Source organism: Myotis daubentonii, chromosome 10, assembly GCF_963259705.1.
Source record: "Myotis daubentonii chromosome 10, mMyoDau2.1, whole genome shotgun sequence".
Classification (NCBI taxonomy): domain Eukaryota; kingdom Metazoa; phylum Chordata; class Mammalia; order Chiroptera; family Vespertilionidae; genus Myotis; species Myotis daubentonii.
The window spans coordinates 53,425,176-53,446,378 of record NC_081849.1 but is presented as its reverse complement, the minus strand read 5'-3'; positions in this window follow the sequence as shown (position 1 = coordinate 53,446,378).

Here is a 21,203-nt window from a genome sequence, read left to right as displayed (position 1 = left end):
CTACTGGGGATCAATCCCAAAACCCAGGCATGTGCCTTTGACCGGAATCAAACCCGGGACCCTTCAGTCCACAGGCGGATGATCTATCCACTGAGCCAAACCAGCTAGAGCCGTAAGAGCTACTTTCATTATTCAAGACTTTGATCTGTTTGGGGCAAATAGTATGATTATATTTTTTGGAAAGATTATCTCTCTTAATTTAATAGAGAGCAGTTTGAAAGTATTTTATATTTTCCTGTGTCTCTTAAATCTATACTCCCAGTTAATTATTTTTTCCTCTAAGACATGGAAATATCACTTAATCTTTACAGTTTATGAGAAATTAGATTATGTTTTTATTTTTTGGCCTGTCTTCTTCAGAAATCTTATATTGATGAGCTATCATTTAGAATTGGTTTTTGCTACTCTAAGCAATGAGAAGAGGGCGAGTTTGCTACAAATACCTCCAGCTTATGTTTGAGTTCATCTTTACATTCAAATTGTATAAATATAAAGAGATGTTTTTTCAAGGTAGGTGATGCTAATTTGAATCTTGGTTTTAGACTTTCAGATTGATTTTCTTCCTTCTTACTTAATCTTCTGAATGCTCTGTTGCCTATTGTATTCAATCTTCTTGATTTTTTTCTCATTTACATTTTCCTATTACAAGTAACTTGATTTCTTTCTATTGTTCTTTTAATTGCTAGAGTGGAAAAGAAAAAGGGTGTGGCATTTTATTGGAGGTACTGGCAGGGCCTGCTTTTAAGCACACTTGGCTGCTGAACTCTCTGGAATGTGTTCCTTTTGTTGACTTGGTTAATTATAAATATTTGGTTTTGCTTCTAAACTCAAATCATGTATTTTCTCTTAATTTTGAAGTTACTTGAATTGTTGCACACAACAAATATTAATGTGTTCATATAGGTGCAGCTTCCATGTCTGCTTCTTGCCTGTGAAAATGATCCTTTGAATTGGAAAACAAATTTACTTTAGTCAGAGACATTTATTTCAAAAAATGATTTATAAACTCAACTTTATTGAATTCATATATTTTTTTCTCCAGAGCTGCTATCTTAATGGTAAGTGAGGTGCTTTCCTTTTTGTTTCTTTATTTTATTTTATTTTTTGCTAATCCTCACCCAAGGATATTTTTTCCATTGATTTTTAGAAAGAGTAGAAGGGAGGAGGAGAGACAGAGAGAAACATTGATGTGAGAGACACATCTATTGGTTGCCTCCCACACACTGGGGCCTGGAATCCAGCCTGCAACCAAAGTATATGTCCTTGACTGGCATCAAACCCATGACCCTTCAGTCTGTGGACTGACACTCTAACCACTGAGCAAACCTGGCTAGGGGTCTATTTGTGTTTTATTTACATATATGACATATTCTGTAGGCCTGTGGTCAGCAAACTGCGGCTCACAAGCCACATGCGGCTCTTTGGCCCCTTGAGTGTGGCTCTTCCACAAAATACCACACGCGGGCGCACATACAGTGCGATTGAAACTTCATGGTCCTTGCGCAGAAGTCAGATTTCGGCCAGGGCGAGTTTATTTTGAAGAAGTACTGTTGATATTTGGCTCTGTTGACTAATGAGTTTGCCGACCACTGCCTAGGCCATGAAAATCTTTTTTAATTGGAAGAATAAGTTTAAGTAACAAAGTGATGACAGGAACTATAAATTAGTTTTTTTAGGAGGGAATGTAACAAGGAGGAGAAAGGTGGGGCAATAGCTGGGGTGGCAGGTGGGGTCAGGAAAGAGAAGAGTGTTAATACAGAAATAGAAGATCAGAGGATGTGTTCCAGAGCACAAGACTCTTCTAGCTTGTTCATTCAGAAAACATTCTTAAAATATTTATGAAACGTTAAGTACTGGGTAGACAATACAAAAAGAGACATACAGTTAAAGAAAAATATGGCAGAAAAGTTATAGAAGTTTTACTCAGCTCCAGAAAGAAAACTCATGATAATTTTCCAAGTAACAATGAGCCATCTTATAGAATCATCTTATTTTCTTGTACAATCTTTGAAATATGGCTATTTACAACCTATTCCTGCTATTTCATTGAGAAATAACAGATCCATGACTGACTTGGCCTTGGTACATTGGAAATATTAGATATTAAAATGTTAATTTCAAAGTGTGCTGATGAAAATCACTAAGCTGGAATATCACCAATGGAAGATTTTTTTTAAAATTTTCAATCAAAGATATTTTTTCCATTGATTTTAGAGAGAGTGGGGGAGAGAGGTAACGACCGAGAGAAACATTAATGTGAGAGAAACACATCAATTGGTTGCCTCCTGCACGCCCTGACCAGGGCCCAGGCTGGGAAGGAGTCTGCAATGGATATACATGCCCTTGACTGAAATTGAACCCAGGACCCTTCACTAACACTTTATTCACTGAACCAAAACAGCTAGGGCAACATGGAAGAATTTTGAAGGAAGGTAACATGATCTTAGATTGGATTGTCTTTGCAGTTCAAGTTTTTTGTGCTAAAACATACCTTTCAACTTGAAAACTGCAAGATTACTACTTAGAATGCCTTTGAAATATCATTTCCTTTCCTTTCTTGTGTTTCTATGTTATAAATATCTGCTTGTTGCAAATTGTTTTAGTAATTTCCCATTTATTTATCACAGGGAATAGCTATCCATTATGATTATCCCAAAGGGAAGCAGCTGGGCAGAGGGGACACTTAAGGTCATTTTCAATGGGGAATGTCATTAGCATTAACCTTTTAAGACTGTCTGTTTCTGTTATCCGGAAAAAACTGAAAAAGGGTTTATCCAGGCAGAATTTCAGTTTTGTTTTTTTGCCCTTATCACCCTTGACTCTTGCCTATAATAATGGTTGGAACATGATCTGATCATCTTTCAGACAGTTGTCTCTCAGTCTGAGAGTTGCTCCTCTTTGTCCTCCAGATTTAAAAATCAGAAAGGCATTGGCCCTCTTGATGGGATGTGTCATTTCTTAATTGCTCCCATTAAGCCTCAAAGAAAAGGCCATTTACATATTTTGAAATTTACCTTTCTGCTCTAATTTAGAACAAGGCTGCCCCAGTGACACTTTCAGGGGCCTCCAGAAGACACCTTATGGCCACATTGGGTTCATGAACTTTAACTCCGTGCTGCCGTCCTGGTAAACTCGGATGGTGATTAGCTGCTAGTCAACACATTCAGATACTTTGCCAAGAACAGATTCCAGAACTGTGGTGGTCCAGACCTTGGTGCTTCTGTTTATACATTCAAAGCAGAGTCTCTGAGAATTCCTTTTGTCTCTCTCTAGCGGACAGAGACTCCGCACAATAAGGAAAGCTGATACACTATGTACCATTTTGAGGGAATATGTTAGATTATAGTGGCCTTGGCTCTTTTGTAGCCATACTTTTCAGTTAGGTTAGGAAGAGTCAGCTTATAGTCCTACTTTCCATAGAAGTTCTGAGAATCAGTAAAAAGTGGGTGATTTGGAATGGCCAAGATTCATTAGGGGTTGAATGTAGTATATGGAATAGAAGACTCATATGGTTGATGTGTCTGCCTCAAGTATTAAATCATTGGTGTTTTCCCTACCAGACTTCGAAAATCTTGTACACTAGTTTTGATGCCATAGTACCAAAAGAACAAGGTGTGGTTTAGAGTTCTTATATTATTCTTCATCTATGTAATAATTGTTGAAAAATCGTCATTACCTTATACAGATGAAGAAGGTCTTAACCTGCCCAGTGATAATAGAGCATCTATCCAGATAATATTGAAGATTTTTCATATAATATTATAGATTTATTTATTTATATTATTGCTTTCTACATCCTTTTTACCCTCTCTATATTTCTAATGGCTGTATCTATTTTCCAGATCTTTGCCATTTAAAAATTAATCTATTCTGATATTTAACTTTTAAGAACTTATAATTCTTTTCTAATGACTTTATTATCATCCTTTCTTAATATTTGTATATTTGATTAATTTGATAGTTATTACCTTTAGTTCTTTACTGAGGATATTAAAAAACCGACAATTTTAACCTCTGTAGACAGCTTTCTGGTGTGCTGCTATTTCTTTGATTATCACCCCATATATCTATTGTTAATGAAATTTTCAGTAGATACAAAAGTATCCACTTTCAAACTAATTTAAATTAATTTTTCAAAGTGTATGGCATGATATCATAACCCTAAAATTTCACAGCAGTTCCAAGAGTCTTAAACATCACTATGTTAGTGATTACATAAATAACCTTTAATTTTGCCTATCTATTCTCCTAGTTAAGCTTTTTTCTTACATCTGAGAATCAAATGTTCATAAAGCAAATGTCAAACTGAAATTAATATGTTTAGAAATAAGCAGAATGATGGTGAAATGCAGTCACCAATAGCTAAATGCCACCTTGGAAAGACTTGCCGCACCACGAGTATTTAAAGGCAATTATGAAATGCTGAGTTCCAATCTTGTTAACTTGTTTACTTTTACTAGTTCTGTGGGTAGGACAATGCCTCATTGGATACAGAACAGCCCTTTATTTTCTCTAAATTATAAACACATTGAAATAAAAGTTGTTCAATCTAAAACATGTGCTACTTGTGATACCGTTACAATTAGCTAGTTATTTAATAGGAAAGGAGCAAAGGGAAGGGCAGATATTATAGGCATGTCATTTAGATGGCTTTACCAGAAAGCTACAACTTTACACTCCCCAAGGGTCCAACAAAGGAAAGGTAGACACATTCCCAGTAAAGTTAGGATGACTAGGGAAGGTACTTGCTGTCAGTCACTCCTGGGAACAAAGGTCATTGGCCAGAATCTGGAAGAATTTCCATCTTCAAGAGTGAAGAGTTAGCCAGGCATTCTGTCATAATAAAATGGCTTGATTTTAGCATCATAACTTAGGGGTGGCCTTAATAAAGAAAATTACTCTGATATATCATCTTGGAAGAGAGACAGCTTCTAGATCAACTACTTTAAAATCAAGATCATCAGCAGCAGTAGGTGTTTTATTTTACTGGTTTATAAATAGTCTTATATATCTAGAAATATGAATAATTTTATATTGGCTTATTTTATACTAGAGGCCCAGTGCACAAAAATTTGTGCACTCGGGGGGGAGGGGTGGTCCCTCAGCCTGGCCTGTGCCCTCTCGCAGTCTGGGACCCCTCAGGAGATAACGACCTGCTGGCTTAGGCCTGCTCCCAGGTGGCAAAGGGCAGGCCCAATCCCTAGGTGCAGCCCCTGGTCGGGCTCAGAGCAGGGCCGATTGGGGAGTTGGGGCGCCGCCCCGTCATGCACAGAGCAGGGCAGATTGGGAGGTTGTGATGCCACCCTCAGTCATGCTCAGGGTAGGGCCAATTGGGGGGTTGGGGCACCGATCCCTGTCACACTCAAGGCAGGGTCGATGGGGAGGTTGCGGCGCCACCCCCTGTCACGCACAGAGCAGGGCCAATCAGGGGGTTGGGGTGCTGCCCCCGTCACACACAGAGCAGGGCCCATCAGGGGATTGGAGCACCGCCCTCTATCACCCACAGAGCAGGGCCGATCAGGGGGTTGGGCCGCCGCCACTCTCACACTCAGGGCAGGGCCAATGGGGAGGTTATGGCTCTGCCCCATCACACACAGAGCAGGGCCCATGGGGGGGAGGGGGTTGGGGAGCTCCCCCCTATCAGGCACAGAGCAGGGCTGCTCAGGGGATTGGGGCCCCGCCACCTGTCACACACAGAGCTGCAGGGCGATCAGGGGGTTTGGGCGCTGCCCCCTGTCACGCTGATCCCGGTGCCGGGAGGCATATTACCCTTTTACTATATAGGGTAGAGGCCTGGTGCATGGGTGGGGCCGGCTGGTTTGCCCTGAAGGGTGTCCTGGATCAGGGTGGGGGTCCCCACTGGGGTGCCTGGCCAGTCTGGGTGAGGGGCTGAGGGCTGTTTTCAGGCTGGGAGTGACTGAAGTTCCCAACCGCTCCTTTTTTTCTTTTTCTTTTTTTATTCTGGGCCAGCTTTACCTTGAGGCTTGGCTCCAGCTCTTAGGCCGCAGCTCCTGAAAGTAGGTTTCTGGCCTTTGCTTACAATGTTGCGAATCTGCTGGCTGAAGTCCGGGAAGGGGGGGGGGGGTATTTGTTACAATGTTTCTTAAACTGCCCGCTCAGAAGCCTGCAGCCTCAGGCGGGGAACGTTGGTTTCCTCCGTCACTGATGCAACCAAGCCTCATGTTAGTTTCAAGCTGCCTGGCTGCCGGCCGCCATCTTGGCTGACAGTTAATTTGCATATCTCGCTGATTAGCCAATGAAAAGGGTAGCGGTCGTACGCCAATTACCATGTTTCTCTTTTATTAGTGTAGACTGGGTTTCTAATTGGAAGCTTTTTAAATGTGAAGCCATGGGTATTTTACTGAAAACAAAACAAAACAAAACAAAAAAATAAATGGTTGGAAAATATACGCAGTTATAGCTGCTTAAATCTCTCCAGACTGAAATTAGGCTAGTTTGATTTAGGAACAGCATTCTGGATATCTATGTATCTATGTATCTGTGTATCTATCTATTATCTATCTATCTATCTATCTATCTATCTATCTATCTATCTATCATCTATCTATCTATCTATCTATCTATCTATCTATGTATCTATCTATGTATCTATCTATCTAATCTGTCTATCATCTATCACCCACTGCTGCTTTGGCCAGGGACTACCTACCAATACTTTTAAAGAAAATGATGGATATGGGCATTTTCTTGATTTATCTATTCTATTCAGGCAAACGTCTTTGTTAGGCTCCCTATTTGTCCTAAGAGGATATAAATTATATCTCCACATTGGCTATTTGTTAAAAGTAAAATCAACATTACAATGAACATTTGGGGTAGATGCACTGTAGGTGCATGTCAGATTGTAATCTTGAACTATCTGTTTCTCAATACCTTTTAAAAAGTCAATCGAGAGAAAATATATAGAGAGGAGTGCTTAGATGCTATAAAATCCTTCAATCAATGGTTACAAAGAGAGAATATGCTCCATTGTATTAGCGAGGATAAGCTTGACTACTATATACCATAGCAATAAAAAACCCAATTCTCACCCTAACTGGTTTGGCTCAGTGAATAGAGCGCCAGCCTGTGAACTGAAAGGTCCCAGGTTCAATTCCGGTCAAGGGCATGTACCTTGGTTTTGGGCACATCCCCAGTAGGAGGTGTGCAGGAAGCAGCTGATTGATTTTTCTCTCTCATCAATGTTTCTAACTCTCTATCACTCTCTCTTCCTCTCTGTAAAAAATCAATAAAACATATTAAAAAAAAAACACACCCAGCTCTCAGTGGATTAAGTCCCAAATTTTTCACTCATGCAAGAAATATATGTCTGTCATGGGTCATCTATTACTTTCCTTTGAGCAAGGACAGTGTAGAGCTATCTCTATTTTGAGCATTTCAAGTTTTATGGTATAGGTTAAGAGACAAGGAGGACCACAAACTGCAAAGGCCACTTGTTATTTCTATCCACATTTCTTTGGTTGAAGTAAGTCACCTGGCCATTTCCGAATTTTATACTGCAGGGATGTACACTTTTTCCCTAGAAAGGATTACTGCAGGAAGAAAAATTATAATATTTATTTAAATGCAATGTAATTTCACATATTTCCCTTTGGGGGGTATAGCTCCTGAGAATAGATGCTCTTTTCAATGCTTAAGCCATCCATTGGAATCCATATGCCCCATGAGAGGAGCATGCCTCCTCACCAACATGTGAAGAAACATGTTATTTCTGGGCTGCTGTCCTTAAAAGAATGTCATTTCCATTTGTTGGTATTGAGCAGGAAAATAATGAGTACTATTATAGATATATTATTTTTAATCAGTTTTTTAATCATGCCATGTCAAACCATGAGTTTATAATAAATGTTCTGCTTGAACATGGTATATGTCATATACTCACATCCTAATGACCAACGCGAGTCATTTAACCAAGACTAATCCTATTGAGGCAGATATATATAATTATATTACAGTGAAAGAGGGCATAAATAACTGACAATAATACAATCTACCATATCATCTTTAGCTAATATTTTTCTTATTAAATCTTATTCAGTTTTCAATGAAAGACTAAGCATTCTAGTTCTATCTAAAGATGGCAGTAGATAATCGATAATCTCTCAGATAGCTTTCAATGCCACAATTCCATGGACTGTGTGTGTATGTCTAATTTACAATTCCTTATTAATTTTGTAATGAATATAAAAGCACATAATGCTAAGCAGAAGCCATTGTCACTGGTTCCTTTGATGTGATGATAGCTATTTTAATTAATCTTTTGATTGTCAACTTAGAGAGTACCATCACCCAGAATTATTATCTGTCTACTAATGCTATCATTTATCCCCTCATTAAATAGTGATATCTAGACTATTTTATGATAGGAGATATATCCTTGAGGAAGAGATAGGTCCTGCTATATTTCTGAGTTTCATCCCTCTGTTGCAAAATGTCAGTCCTATACAACTTTAAAAGAACTCTAATTTCTGTTTCCCCACCAAATAATGGAAATATAGCATCTCTCTTAGGGAAGAAAATGAAACAAGGCCATTTCCTGAATGAGGAGTGATGTCCTTCTGTTTACTAACAGACTTAACTATAATATTCAGGGTAGTAATTGGTGTTTGTGGGAAAATACTCGTGTGTTTTCTCTGGACAGCTGCCTAAGTCCTTTTAGTGACTGAGAAAGCAGACATGGCACAAACATGAGGGATATAGGAAAGCTGGCTTAATTTTATTGACTGTTTTTGGGTGAATCAGAATTTCTTGACTGCCTGCAAAGCTATAAAAATAAGAGGGCATCATTTCCTTATACTTCCCCAGCAGGTAGAATTGAAAAATTCTGTAACTTCTCAGTGGTTTAGGAAAAGCACAGTGTATTTAGACTGGGGAGGGAGAATAAAAAAAGAGAAGAGGTAGATAGATATTGGGTCAATATTCTTGAAAAGTTGTGGTTCTTAATTTGTTCAGATTTTAGTAGAGATTTATCTACTAGTTACTAAAATGTTCCCATGAGCCACATATTGAGATGTCAGAACAACTAGACAAAAATTGACCAAGAAACGGGAGGAGAAAATATATGGCTTCCCACTGCTACAAAATAGAAGGTCAGAAGAGCTGCATATAATCCAGTCTACAAAGCCAAAGGCCAGGTACCAGGACCTCCTTCTCCCCAAATCAAAGCCCAGAGCAGCAGCAGTTGAAACCATGTATTCTGACCGTCAGCTTTTTACTTTGCAAAAGGTGCAGTGAAAGATGAGCAGAAGTGGGAGGCCGCAAGGAACTGTCCGTTCTCGGACACCTTTAAATAGAAAGAATCTCGTAAGGAAATAAGTTTATAAAGTTCTTAAAGTTTAGAAATTTTGGCATGTAGGATTCTGCCTTGAACTTTTGATGTAAGTCCTCTGTTCCGCTTCTTTTCATTACAAATTCTTCTCTCTTTCTCATACTTTCATTTTCTTCTTGCTGAACTCCCTAGCTCTGGGTTCCCACAACTAGCCCTCAAGGCCCTTAAATCTTCAAATTTTAGTTTCTCTATGAGAAATTCCAAAATGAAATAATTTTCTTCAAGAGAGTTTGGAGAGCACGGGCAGAAGATGAATGGCACTTGCATTTCTCGGCTTTGCTTTGAAGGAACCCTTCAGAGCTGTTTGTACCCATGGACGATGAGTAATGAATGAAGTGCTCAGGCAACGTGGCATGGAGGAAAACGGTATCCAGTAACAGGACTGTGAAGATTTAGACTTTAGGGGACCCATTGTGCATTCTGAACCTGAGATAAACCTGCCACAACCGTCAGGAGAGAGGAGCAGGCTGTTGCTGCTGACTCTCCCTCTTCCTCCTCTGCCACACCTTTAAAACCTGGTCTAACCCACTTTTTAGGAAACCTTGCTTTTGTGATGCCATTTCATTATGATGAGATATTCATCATGCATTTCTGTTGTGATTATTGTGATTACATGTGCTTATGTGTGATCTATTTAGGCATTGCTTTGGAAACATTTCTAGTCATTTTCCCCCTGCCTATGTGCTAAGGATAACCAATGTTTTTGTGCCTTTTTACTGATAAGAAGCATGTCTTTTATTTCTTTATTTTTTCTTTCTCTTGGTGCCTAGCTCAGCAATGCAAAGTTGATGATTGAATATGCAGAAACACTCCATCTCATGAAAAATGACAAGGGGCCTTTGGTTGTATGATTTCATCATGAGTTTATTTGTTGTTGAGATTGTCTGAATGTTAGGATCAATTTGCATATTACCCTTTTATAATATAGGATAATAAGGTAGTTAAAGGATTGGCCTCTTTATTTTAATTCAGACTCCATCACTTACTAACTGTGACTTTGTATAAGACTCTTACCCTTTCAGTGCTTTGGTTTCTCCCATTTCAAAACGGAATGAAAATAGCACCTATTTTATTGTGATATCATGAGGAGTGAAAGTGAATATATGTAAGCCTCTTAGAGCAATACTTGGCATATAGTACGCACTCAGGAGTCATCAATATCATTAATATGAGTTAATTAAGAAGTAAGAAATAAGTGCTGATCAAGGTGGCAACCATAGATTATTTGGACTACAGGGGAAAATAGGAGTAAAATAATTACTGAACACATTCCTGACAATCATTTCTGACTTGTCAGTGAGGTGGGAAGATTAGTCTTAAAATTATCACTATCTGGTCATCTTTAACAAACAAATAACAATGATAATGAAAATTATTTCCCAGCATGCCATCTGCCAAAGGAAGATCTTGACATTATTGTGCTGCATTACTGATCCATTTCTTCACCATTAACTAATATTTATTAACACAGGATTGCTATCAGATGAAGGTCTTATCTCTAGCTTATTATGCAATTAAAGGAAATTAAGTTTGTACCTGGGAAGAATGGAGAATAATTTAAGAAGGCATAGCATTGTTTGTAGACAATACCAAAGTAACAAGATGTGCTGAGTTGTTTGCTTGAGGTAAAGCACTCAGTACAGAGAGAAGGTGTGCTGCTGTGGTAAAACTGAATCTTTACTCTGAAAAATACTGAAGATTAATAGAGGATATGGCAAAGCACATTGCTTTATAGTATTTATTGATTACTAATATTTCTTAAATACAACGTGTAAAATATTAAGATAATAACTTCATCCTTTACATTTTCATCTTATATGTGATTCAGCAAGAATTTACTTGGTAAGATTTGATGTCATGTATTAGAATATCAACATAGCTTTAAAAAATTATTGTGGATTCTTAGACAGACCGAGATAACTGTGCAACGAGAAGAAAAATGGTAAAACATAAAATGTAAGTCATTTGCCAAAACCGGTTTGGCTCAGTGGATAGAGTGTCAGCCTGCGGACTGAGAGGTCCCGGGTTCGATTCCGGTCAAGGGCATGTGCCTGGGTTGCGGGCACATCCCCGGTGGGGGATGTGCAAGAGGCAGCTGATCGATGTTTCTCTCTCATCGATGTTTCTAACTCTCTCTATCTCTCTCCCTTCCTCTCTGTGAAAAATCAATAAAATATATTTTTTAAAAAAAATGTAAGTCATTTAAGTAAACATTATCCAGACATATATTACTATACTATATGACCAAAGTATTCTACAGGGGAGCTTTTAACCTGGACTGAACTTTGACTCATAAGTTAATTTGGTCCAATTGGCCCAGTTAACCCACTTTAGTAATTTAAAGCAAATCTTTTATTCAGGACTTTATGAAGATAATAAAATGATTATGGAGATGATTAACCCTGAATTGTGGAATGAGAATTCTATAGGTTATGTGATTAAGTTTGAATACCTAAATGTTGCAAAGTTTTGAGCTGAGTATAGGATGCGTTTGAGTTTATTCTAAGGTTTCTGTATTAATTATTAAATTATATACTTAGCTAACTTTTTACCTTTTCATTTTTCTTCTTTTCTACAATATTCCATATGTTAAATTTTAATCAGTGAGCAATAGTAACAATTGTTAAAATGTTCACCTTGTTTTTTTTCTCCATAAGTTATTTTGTTTTAATTTTCTAAATAAAACGGAAGTGTTCAATTTATGTTTCTGTGCCTGACTTCAAACTCCATTGCATGGAGATAGAGAATGTGGTCTATATAATTTTTCACTCTACAAAATTTTTAAAGACTTACTGTTTCAGTTACCTACTCAACTTAGGGGGTCAGAATTTTAGATAGAGCTTATCAGAGTGATTCTTTTGTTCCCTGCAGCATCACTAATGTGCTGGTTTGGAAGGTTCAAGATAGTGTCGTTCTGGTCTGGTGTTTTGGCAAGGATGACTAGCAAATGGTTCAGCTGGGATGATTGCCCTGAGGTCTACTATCTCTATATAAAAGCCCAGGGACCAGAACGGTGTAACGACCAGTGGCTATGATGTGCACTGCAGCAGCCCAGGCATGTGCCCTTGACTGGAATCAAAGCTGAGACCCTTCAGTCTGCATTCCAATGCTTTATCCACTGAGCCAAGCCAGGCAGGGCTAAAAAATACAATTATTATTATACAACTGGATTTGATGAGAAGACTATGTATAGACAATAAGGCAATTAATCCCAGATTCAAGCAAATGGTCAATTTCCAGGTGTGTTGAAAAGTTAATATAGCCCTAACCAGTTTGGCTCAGTGGATAGAGCGTCAGCCTGCAGACTCAAGGGTCCCAGGTTCGATTCTGATCAAGGGCATGTACCTTGGTTGCGGGCACATCCCCAGTAGGGAGTGTGCAGGAGGCAGCTGATCAATGTTTCTCTCTCATCAATGTTTCTAACTCTCTATCCCTCTCCCTTCCCCGCTGTAAAAAATCAATAAAATATATTTAAAAAAAGAAAAGTTAATATAGAAGACCAATTTTACAGTAAGTCTCATTCATTTGAAACAAAAGCACTAGCAATAAAATTTTGTATAATGAAATACATTAGAAAGCTCCAAGAAATAATTCATATAATTATGTTCTAATTCAGAAAAGTCTTGGCTGTTCCTTGAACATTTCCTTCATTCATTAACCAAATATTTACTGAATACTCATGTGCCAGACACTGTTATAGGAATTGGGAATATAGCTTTGTGCAGAGCAGACATAACTTCCTCTTTCAGAACTTACATTGTAATGGTAGAGGCAGTTAAGAAACAAATAAATATATACTACTAGAGGCCCGATGCACAAAATTCATGCAAGAGTATGTCTTCCTTCCCCCAGCTGCCAGCACTGGCTTCCTTCTGGCACCTGGGACCCAGGCTTCCCTCACAGCTCTGGCTTCCTCCAGAAGGTCTCTGGTCTAATTAGCATATTATGCTTTTATTATTATAGATATCAGAAAGTAATAAGATCTGTAGGGGAAAATACAGCAGAATAATGAGAATGAGGACTGTTTGGAAATGTATGAATGTGTATGTATGTGTGTGTATGTGTACGTGTCTGCACACCTGCGCATGCGCGGTAACTTTTTAGATAAGCTTGTCTGGTAAATCCTCTCTGATAGGGTGACATTGGATCTGAGACATAATTTTGAGTGAAGAGAACCTTGGAGATATCAGGAGAAAGAATGTTCCAGGCTGGGGAATTAGTAAGTGTGTATTCTGTAGGGTCTAAGCGTGTAAGGAATAGCAGGAGTACAGAGTAGGGGTGTGAGTTCATTTGCTATCAGAGAGGTAGAAGGGAGGCATTTTTTTCATGGTGCTAATGAGATTTTTATAAAATTTCTAAGCAACAACAGCAATTACACTCTCCAAAGATGAAAAACATATGGGTTGTGCCTATTCCCTGATTATTGATTGATCACTACCTAGTGTGTAGCACGATGCTCTTTTAAGACTCAGTCCCTGTTTGTAATGTTCACAATGTACTTTTGGAGACAACTTTGTTGGTCCGCTCATCATCCCTTTGAACCTCATCACTTTTCTTTTCTAAAAGGATCCCATTTAGACTCTGGCTTTTCTTAGGCTGACAAGGTCACCACCTTTCTAGTCATCAGTCTTGACAGGTTAGTGCTTTATGCCTGAGGGCTTTCCTTCCCTCTGTCTCTTTTGTAACATCTCTTGATTTTAGGGGAAACTTCTGGATGCCCCTTCTATTCTCCATGGTATCCAGGAGACTTGAGGATCTACTTCAATTTTATTTGTCTAAGCAATTCCTTCTGTCACTCAGGGAACCAGATAGAATGCTGTGGGTTCTATCATGTACAGCTTCCCTTGGGTCCCATGTTCCCCCCCCCCCCCCGCCCCCTGCCTAAAAAAACCACCAAAAAAACAAAACCACCAAAAAAACCAAAAACACAAACACACCCCACACTAATTAGTATTGGGGACTATGGAGCAGGGACATCTTTCCAGCAATTAATTTCTCTTCATTCAGATCCTCTTCCTCCACTAGAAATGGTCAAACTCAGGCAGTGAGTTAGCATGAATTTCATCCAGTCTTTTTAAAATTTATTTGTTAACTGAGACTTTATTTTTTTAGAGCAGTTTAAGTTCCACAGCAAAATTGAGGGGAAGGTACAGAGATTGCCCGTGTGCTCCACACATATATAGGCCCCCTATTCTAATATCCCCCACCAGAGTGGTACATTTGTTATAATTTATGAACCTGCATTGATACAATGATTTTTTCACAATTCTTTATTTATGTATTCAATGTTTTCTTCAGAAATTTGCATTTGACATCCTAAATCAAAGTTTTGGAATGAAAGCCTCATTCTTTCTCCAAAAGTTAGCCTTTAAGATTGATCATTTTTGGCTTTCTAAATTATTATTTCTTTTATGACTACACCAGTCTACTTAGAAACTCTAAAGCCAACAAGTTGTCTTCCTGTTCTCTGATGGGGCTACTGTCAGAGCAACACAGCAGGAGCCCTGCATGAGCTCTGGTGCTCTGAGTTGTTCTGAGTGGCTGTGAGTCCATGGATTCTTCTAAATTCTCCTATCTGACTATACCAAGGGCAGGTCCTTCTCGAACCCTGCCCACTGTACTAACTGTTGAGAACTTAGTCCAAGCTCCTCATTTATCTTCTGTTCACTAGACACAGGTCAATTCTCGGTGGCGGGGCAGACGGAGAAGCCATGAGAGGTTATTAGTGTATAAGAGTGAGCCTTTATTGAAGAAGCCAGTGGTCACATAGCCACCAGACAAGAATAATCCTTATAGCAAAGTCCATATAGGCAGGCAGCCAACACCAGCTGGTAAATGCATATCTTTCCCATAAAGCAGCATCAGTTTCTATACCTACAGCTATTATCTGAGTAGCCACATGCTGCCTCTACACCTTATATCATAGTAGCGTCTCCTGTCTCTCCTTCCCAGCTGATCTCTCTAGCAGACTTCTTTGCACACTCCACCCTAGCTGCTATCTCTTCATATTCCAGCCTACTAGCTGGTCAGTAACCTACTTTTACACTATTTAGACCAGTGGTTCTCAACCTTGGCTGCACATTAGAATCACCTGGGAATCTTTTTAAAATCCTGATTTCTGGGCCTCATCCTCCGGAAATTCTGTTTCTTTGTTAATAATGTTGTGGCCCCACCCCATAACAAAGAAAGAATTTCCAGAGGATGAGGCCCAGAAATCAGGATTTTAAAAAGATTCCCAGGTGATTCTAATGTGCAGCCAAGGTATAGAACCACTGATTTAGACAAAGAAGGCTTCGTGCCAATAGTTACATCAATCATATTGGCAACTGAAGGACACAGTGTACCATGTGTCCTTGCACCCACTCATGGTATCTTGGTCTGAATAGGATTCCCAGGCTCAGAATCCTTGAACATTCTAATTAGGCTCATGCCCAGAGCAGCCATTGGCCATTCTGATGTATTGGTAACAAGGCTTCTGTGCTCCCATTGGCCTTAACCATCCGGGGACCCTGTCATGGTTCCCACAGCTACCTAGGCCCTTTCTGAAGGTGATGAGCTTGGAGTGCGTTGAACTCAAGATCAAGTTTTAATTAGCAACAAAGAATCTGTCTGTTAGCGTATTTGAATCACATTCCACTCTATGATGAAGTAAGTGAATAGTTGAGTTAGATGTGTGAAGTGACTGTGAACCGTTTCATAAACGACATACAAAATACCATTTAGCAAACATATCCATCCACACCTCTGTCTCTGGCACATCTGCATCCGGAGGTCAACAAAGGCTTATTAGATTTCTTTTCTGCATATGTTATTGCAAAAGGAGAATAAGAATGACTATGAAATGCTGCCTGGGGGCAGAGTATTTGCCTTTACTACTTAATATTCTATAAGAATATTTATCTTGTCTATTTATTTATTTATATCATATTCATTCATAAATATTTATTTTATACTTTGGCTTATAATGTAATACTAATTAATTTTATTTGGTGGATCTAAATGGTCCACATTTGTTGATTGGGAGATTTTCAGTTGGCTGCTGTATTACTTTGACATGTTCTTTCATTGTGTGTGTGTGTGTGTGTGTGTGTGTGTTTGAGTACTTTTTTATTTTTATACAAGGCTCATCTTATATATTTCCTGCTTTAGTTCTAGAATCAGCTATTTCTCCCAGAATCCTGGTTCCTTTATTGGAGAATGATATTAGAGACCAAGACCAAGGTTAGGTATGCTTGTTGCTATTGGGGTGTCATTTCTTTTAGGTGCTCTCAGATGACAGGGTAAAAAATATGTGTTTATATTAATTCATATAGAAACATATCTATAAGTATTTCTTTATCTATGTTAAGCCAAATCTGACTTCATACTGTTGTACTCAACTTTACTCTATGACCACATGGGTTATTCCAGCCTGTTACTCTTGCTTATCTGTAAACCCCTACTCCAACTATCCAACAATGAGAAACCTCACTTAATTATTCCTTTCCAGTTTATATCCATAATAGAATAAGAATTGTTAACCCACAATCCCATTGGAAAGAGCATTATCAACTTATTATAGTGCGTATGTATCACTTACTTTGCCTTTAGTCTTACAGATTCCACTCTTTCCAAAGTTACTTAGATCACCACACCTTTTATTTTATTGTTTAAAGTATTACAAATGTCTTCTTTTCCCCTGATTGACTCCCCCCAGTCACTCCTGCCCTCCAGGACAAGCCTGACCCCCAGTGTCCGTGTCCATTGGTTATGCTAATATGCATGCATACAAGTCCTTTGGTTGATCTCTTATCCCCCCCCCCCCACACCTCACCCCACCCCACCACACCTTTCTTCCCATCCTCTTCAGTACGGTTATTTCATACATTTGTATTAGAGTTAGATTTTCTTGTCACAGTCTGTATTCCTTCCTGAATTCCTTGATCTCCTAAATGAATGCTTAAAAATATTTGCATGCGTTAAGGTTCACTTTTTGTGTTGTAAAGTTCTCTGGGTTTTCACAGATGCCTTATGTCTTGTTTCCATTATGACAGCTGAATAATTTTACTGCCCCTCTCTCGCCACCTCCATGTTCTACCTAGTCCTTTCAGAAACTGGTCATTTTGTCCATAGCCATTTTATCTTAACCCCCCCCCCCCACATTTACTCTGTTTCCATGTTTGTTTGTTTTTGTTAATCCTCACCTGAGAATATTTTTCTTCCATTGATTTTTAGTGGAAATGAGGGGGAGAGACAGAGAAACTTCAATGTGAGAGAGACACATCAATTGGTTGCCTCCCGCACATGCCCCAACCCGGGCAGGGATCAAGCCTGCAACCAAGGTATGTGCCCCTAACTGGACGCGAACCTGAGGCCCTTCAGTCTGCGGGCCAACACTCTATCCACCGACCCAAACTGGCTAGGACTCCATGTGTTTTTAAGGCTTGCACCTTTCAATCCTTTCCAGAGAATCCACTCTTCTCTTCTGTACTCTCTGCCCTAAATTGATCTATATGTCATTCATCTTCCTATTGATTAGTAGGACACAGAGAGCTTCTAACACAGCTTCACTGTGGTTTCAAAATGGACTTAGTAAGAAAAGCACATAATATGTGTCTAGTGCTTTTTATTTAGCACCTCAGAGCACTTATCAATTAAACCCCCAAAGCTAAGTGACTGAGCTTCCTATAGATAGTTATGTCAAGACAGAAGACCTTTCCCGAGGTCACAGAAAACTGCCCAATTCATGGTCATGGAAAGAGAATTTCATTCCCTTGTCTTCTCAAACAAGGTTGCCTCCTCAATAATGATTGAAGAAAAATAAATTATATTTCCCCACCCCCTCCTTTCTTCCCCTGGGAATTGGGTACATTTAAGAAGCAAGAATCTTGAATAGCACCCAGCTACATTTGGGAGTCTTTCAATGGCACAGTTTTAATCCAATCTTGCTTCTGGTATTTAGGAAACCAGACATAATCGCTTTCTCTGTAGGGGATCTAAGCACTCTTAAGCTTTTCTCACCAATGCTGGCTGTCTATTTTTTGCCCAAAGACACAATAACTATTTTAGGTAACTTCATACTGTGAAAAGGCTTGTGTTATATAAATGAAATGAAGGCATTGTAGGCTGAATTAATGGATGATTTTTAAGGCAAGACAATTTGGGGGGGAACATCTAAGCAATTGGGGCCGAATTTAAAACTTCCTGTTCAGCATTGACTCTAGCACGCACTTGAGAAGCTCTATTTTTTCTCAACTTACAGTCTTATTCTCTTTTGTAATCAGTCTCATACTTAGCTACTTACATAATGCTAATTACTGAGCAAAGTATGGTTTTGCTAATTTGAAACTTTCAATGACAGAGAATCTATTGATAGCTTTTAGCATTTCTACTGAGTTAAATATATATCTTCCTTGTGGTGTTTAATTTTTTTTTTTTAATTTTGGACCCAAGAACAATTTTTTAACTGAAGGAAAACAGAAATACTTACTCTTCACTGACCTTTCCCTTACCCATACTCTACCCCAACGTTCCTACATCTCTCCATACTAACATTAACTGGAATGTGTTAGGTAGCAAAAAGTCCACAAGAAACTAAAAAGTGAAAGGAGTTGTGTTCAGGAAGGGTATATACTATGTGTCCTTTTGGAAGACACTTTTACATATGGAATAGTGTAATGGCCTCACATAAAAAACACACTTGTTTTTATTTTGAACAGATTTCCTAAAACTTATTGGAGCATAGAATGCTTTTCAGTGCAAACAGTTCCTTCACATGCCATGTTCTTTTGTTCAGTATGTTCCTTCTGCTTGGCATGAACTTGCTTTTGCTGCTTCTATGTGCAACTGGGAAAATTGTCTCTCTCAAAGCTTATCTCAAACATCCCCTCTTCCACAGATCTGTTCTTAAATCACTATCAAACATAGGTCTACTTATTTAACCTTTTCGGCATTTTTTTGGTAACTTTCTTATAGCCCATCCCCACCCCCACTTTTGTTCAATTATCTGTATTATTGGTTTTAACCATTTGAACAACTGTAAGCTCCCTGAAGATAACCACCATGTCTTATTTGTCCCACTGTCATTTTCAGGGACTAATACTATTTCTTATACAAGATAATAATTCAATAAATGTTTATTGTATTGAGCTTTATAATAATAGCAGCATGCCTTTCTATAACATTTGAAACACATTATCTGATTTAATCTCTATCACTCTGCAAGCTGGGCAAGGATTATCACCCTCACATTTGAGGACAGAAATCAATATACTTTATTGTACTTGAGTTAAAAAATACTGGATATAAGCATACATTTATTTCCTAGTTTTGAGAACAAGTGAAACATAACTTAGCTGCCTATTCCAGAATATATTCAATTTAAGAAGATAAAACTGTGAACAAACTAAAACTATTTTTTTCATCTAGACTATCTTTTTTTGTGTGTGGAAAAATCCCCTCAAGACGTTTACCTCAATGGGCCCAACAATCTGAAACTATTATGTCATAAATTCTGCCCCATCTCAGTCCTTGAAAGACCCCCTCTACAACTCAGCCCAGACATTAAAACCCTACAAATGTTTTCTCTTCTCTGACTTTTAAAATCTGGGACATGATCAAGACTTTTGTTATAGTCTCTTCTATTTCAGTTAAGTCTAATAAATTAGCTTTGCTTTATCAACTGCTTTTATTGCTGATCTTCTGGAAAAATAGTCATTATAAATGAAAAACTTGACACAAAAAGGATTAAGAATTTACTCACATTGTATAGCTAGGATATGATAGATCTAATATGAATAGTCAAGTCTCTAAAATCTTTATCGGCAAAGACTTTCTTCCATATCTTTCTTTTGGAATATGTCATTTCTCTAGAGCAGTTATAAACCTGAAGTAGTTACAAAAAGCAGTACAAAATTAATTTGTCAATAGCCTCTCTTTCAAATAAGTATGTTTAATTAATTAATTAATTAATTAAAACAAGTAAACAAATAATATTCATTGAGTCCCTACTATATATCAGGCATTAGGGTTATATCACAACAAAATAAAGGAAAGTTTCTGCTATCAGAGATGTTACATTCTAGTTAGGGTGGCGTGGGGAGCAAAGACAGTAAGCATATAATTTTATATGTAGTTGAAGTGAAAAAATGACAGAAGGTTTGCAATAGTATATGGGTTGTCAGAGTCCATCTGAGAGGGTGGTGACATGAGATATTTCAAGAAAGTAGGTGAGAGAGCTTGTCAGTTATCTGGAGGAAAACCGTTTTCTGCACTCATTGAACAAAGCCTAAACTTAAGAGACCGGGACATTTATGTTTAAAGAAAACTACAGTGATTGAGCAATCATTTTGTTAAATAAAATATTTGTGGATTGAATTAGTGCTGTAAGTGGTTTAAGGTTGTGTCAGTGGTATTCGCCACTTTATATTCTAGTGCTGCTTTGATGATAAACAATGCCCTCTGCTTGCTCTTGCATATGTAAGTCCTCTTTAATTCCTGACGAGGGGTGGTGACCCTTCCTCTGATTATTTTTTCTTTCATATTCCTATGTAAATTTCTTGTGTGATAAGAAGTATTTATAAATCCACTTTATTTCTGAAAGCATGAGGAGCCATAACATTTATTCCTAAAGCTATTAAGGTCAATTGGAGGGAGAAAAGCCAAATAGGACATATTTAACCATTCATTTGGTTTGCTAGTATATATTGTGAAATCCCTTTAGATGACTGAATACAGATAAATTTTAGTCACTGTGGAATGATTGAGACATCCTGATAGTAAATTCTTTAAACTTTGTGTGTAATCCAACCAAAACACATTCTTTTGAGTAATTTCTCCCACTGTTTCTGAAGGATTTTAATGAGGCTAGAGACAC